Source organism: Cervus elaphus, chromosome 20 (genome assembly GCF_910594005.1).
Source record: "Cervus elaphus chromosome 20, mCerEla1.1, whole genome shotgun sequence".
NCBI classification, from domain to species: Eukaryota; Metazoa; Chordata; class Mammalia; order Artiodactyla; family Cervidae; genus Cervus; species Cervus elaphus.
Genome location: NC_057834.1, coordinates 45,803,134 through 45,807,200, shown reverse-complemented (window position 1 = coordinate 45,807,200; position 4,067 = coordinate 45,803,134).

Below are 4,067 nucleotides of genomic sequence, written 5' to 3'. Positions count from 1 at the left end.
TGATGTACTCTGGATTTAAGTTAAATAATCAATATGAGTATATCCAGCCTTGACATCCTCCTTTCTCAATTTGGAACCATTCTGTGTTCCATGTCCAGTCTAATGATGCTTCTTGAGCTGCATACAGGTTTCTCAGGAGGCAGCTAAGGTGGTCTGGTATTCCCATCTCTTTAAGAATTTTCCATACTTTGCTGTGATCCTCACAGTCAAAGGCTGTGGCCTAGTCAAGAAAGCAGAAGTAGGTGTTTTTCTGTACACTAGCATAAAATACTAGGAGAGACTCTTTCTTAGAGAAAAGCTTGGGAAAAAGGTGATGAGAATTTAGTATAACTAAAGTGAATTCTCTTTCACTTCAGAGTTTGATTTGTGTAGATGTCAAGGATATTCCTAGAAATGCCTTAAGGTAGATCCAGCATGAAATCACCTTCATAGCATTTTGGTGTCCACAGGATGCCAATGGGTTGAGACACAGTTCCACTCGCTGCTCTCTTTTTGCTCATTTTATTTTGAGTTTCCCCCCTTTCCATTCATTCCTCAGTCTCTTTGGAGCAGGATTTCCCTGGAACGCCTTATTCCTGTCCAGGAGGATGACCAAACATGCTCCATTAACTGTTGACTCCTCCACATGGGAGCTTTCCTCTCTTCTCTACCTTCCCAGAAATGTGTAGGAAGGGCCTGTGGCCTGGGTTGTCAGTAACAAGTCATGTGGTTTTGGATAGTCCTTAGACCTTCAAAACATAGCTCCTCCCCTCTAAATTATGCAACTGGACTTGCATACATTCTGAGGTCCCTTTTGGTGCTCACATCCAGGACTGTTGGCAGCCTGCTTCTCCTCCTCAGAGGGCAGGGAGGAAGAGGTAGAAGAGGGTCCTTTCTCAATGAGGATCCTCTGCTCCCATAGCAGTCTATTTCCAGCTGTGTATGAGAGTCGCTCAGCACGTCCATCCCTGAATGTGTGGGAAAGCGTACAGATGAAGGGGATTCAAGAGTGAAAGGACTGTTGCGGATTGAGCGGTGGGGATCCAGTTAAGGCTCTGAAGCAGCTCTGAGCGGAGACATCACCAAGCATAGGTGGGGTGAGGAGGGGTCCTTCGATGCTGCACCACAGGCTAGAGGAAAGTTTAGGGAGGTATTCCTTCTAAATCATGGATCTCACTTTCCTCTCCAGCCAGCCTGTGCTCTCCCTTCAGCTCGTCCTGTCAACAGCTCTATCTGCCCCTGGCCCCCAGTCACCATGTGGCCATCCCTCCAGTCTCAGCAAGACCTAAGAAACCCTCACATTGCTTCTCTCCCTCTCTCTGTCTTTCACAGATACCAATTACTTTAGGAACTAAGGAAAGATATTGTCAATTTGAGAAACCACACTATAAAATGTACCTTTTCCATTTGATGCAAAAAAAAATCTACAACAGCAACTCAATTTAAACCTCAGCAACACTGGAGGGATCCCTTCCTGAGAATGAGCATCCCAACTGACAACCACGCTCCACACCCCAAGGGACAGAGTTGATGGGAGTCATCCCAGTCATCAGCCTCGGAATTTCATCCTCAGTAACGTGATCAGTGCTTTGATGGACACACAGTTTGGAAAGACCTTGACTTGTGCACCTCTAAATATTCATCCTCCACACACCAGCATGGGAAGAAGTGGAAGAAGACAACATATCATCCCGGTCATTCTTTGCCACCAGATGGACTGTGCTCAAAGCAGACAGCATTTACTATGCATTGTTCTTGCTGAAAGTGTTTGTCCTGTGTTTACTATTGAGGTAGATATCAGATAACTGCAGAATTTAGACCTTTGAACCAGACAACTGGCCTGTCTTTCTTCAAACAGTCGATGTTTGCACCAAAAAGACAGCAAAAAGGAGAAGAGGTGTTTGAGGTTCCAAAGGACTAAAAAGATCATGTTACTTTATTTCTTTAGTCCTTTGGAACCTCAGACATCTCCTCAGCTCCTTGTAGTTGTCTTTGATGGTCGTGACATTGACTTGTTTGCAGAGGATAGGTCAGCTGTCTACTCAAAGGTCTCCATTTTGCAGTTGTCTGATCATTTCCTCATGAGTAAATTCAGGTGAACCCTTTTTGCCAGGAACACCATCTAGTACATGCTGTGTGCTTCCTAGTGCAGCCTGTTTGGAGGCTAAGAGTGTCCACTTTACCTGTCACCACTATCATCATTTTAGCATTGAACACTGTTATGCAGAGGCTTAGAAGATCTGTTCATTGAAAAGACAGGCTTTGTGTCTGTAATGAGTAATTTGATGAGTGGTATTTCGAGAGTGTATGAATATCATATTCTATGATGCTATTTCTGTAAAAATTTTACCATCCTTTATTGATCCCTGATGTGTGTCAGTTATCATATCTGTGGTATTGTCAGATTTGTGCTCTGGAAAAGACAATCCCTACCCCTAAAATATTATTAAAAATATTTTTGTGTTTCACTGTGGACCCATGCTTTTTTAAGATTCAGTGTTATAATCCCTTATTTTCTTACATTTATTTTTAATTGGAGGCTAACTGCTTTACACTGTTGTGCTGGTTTCTGCCATACACCAGTGGGAATCAAACGTAAGTATAAATATGTCCCCTCCTTCTTGAACCTCCTTCCCACCCCTCCCCCACCCACAGTCCATTATTAACATGACTGATTTTATTAATATAAAGACTCTGTTTCTCATGTGCCGTGCTGTGCTTAATTGCTCAGTCATGTCCGACTCATTGCACCCCCATGGACTGTAGCCCCCCTGGCTCCTGTGTCCATGGGGATTCTCCAGGCAAGAATACTGGAGTGGGTTGCCATGCTCTACTTCAGAGGATCTTTCTAACCCAGGGATCGAACCCAGGTGTCCCCCATTGCAGGCGGCTTCCACCAGGGCAGCCCAAGAATACTGGAGTGGGTATCCCATCCCTTCTCCAGGGAATCCGACAACCAGGAATCGATCCGGGGTCTCCTGAATCCCAGGCAGATTCTTTACCAGCTGAGCTACCAGGGAAGCCCCTTTGTTTCTCCTATTCAGTTTTGTATCTTAAACTCCTCTCGCATCTTTTCATCTGTGTTTACCATTTGTAGTAGATGGTATCTTCTCTGTTTCTTTCTCTGTGACTTTATTTTCTTTGTGCATGCATATTTGGGTGTGTGTGTTTGTGTTTTGCTTGGTATTTTGGAAGGCCTGGATAGCAAGTTAGTGCACTAACATTTTTGACATGTTAGTCCTTTAGTATTTTGTCACATGTCTAATATTTGAAGTATATGTTTTAAATGTTGTCTATCAACCTCAACTACTTACTACTGTGATGATCGAGGACATTATTTGCTTTTTTCTTCTGTCTTTACCTACTTGATAGTATTATTACCTTATTGCATTATTTCAATCCAATCAAATGTATGCCCTTTATATACCATATTTTCCCTACCTTTTTTTGTTAATGTGCTAGTTGGTAGGGTAGAGGTAGGAGCTGGAGGAGGGGCCCACTGGGTCCTTTCGACCCCCTGGTGGCACAGGATGGCTGCCCCACTCTGGGAGTACTAGCAGCCTCCCTGCAGAAGTTTGAGGGTGTACCTAGGCCGCCCCCAGAGCAGGGCCCACAACACAGTGGCTTAAATCTACAATCATATTTATTCAGTGATGACCAGATGTACAAAACTCAGTTTCCTGTCAATTCTTGATGAGTAGAGTTCATCTTTAAAGATTTCTCATGATGGTATGGGGACTTATGTTTGATATACCTAATACTTTTTTTCTGTTGCTTTGATTCAGTACACACACCTTGGCTAAACAAAAAGAACTTATCCACAATGAGTTCTATTGATTTTTGAAAAAAAAAAATATTGTCTTACTTTGTATGTTCTGCTGAGATGTAGAATGTAAATTGATTTTTTTTCACTGAGGACAAAGAGTGATCTGGAGCTTCAGGACATGTTTTCTTTTAGAAAGCAAGTCTTTCAGCTCTCCTAGGATAGGTCTTAGAACTGACCATTCCAGGTCTATTGCCCCTAGGTATCTATAACTTTCCCTCCGATCCTTTCTCACTATCTTTTGTTCATTTCTATTCTGTTCGAT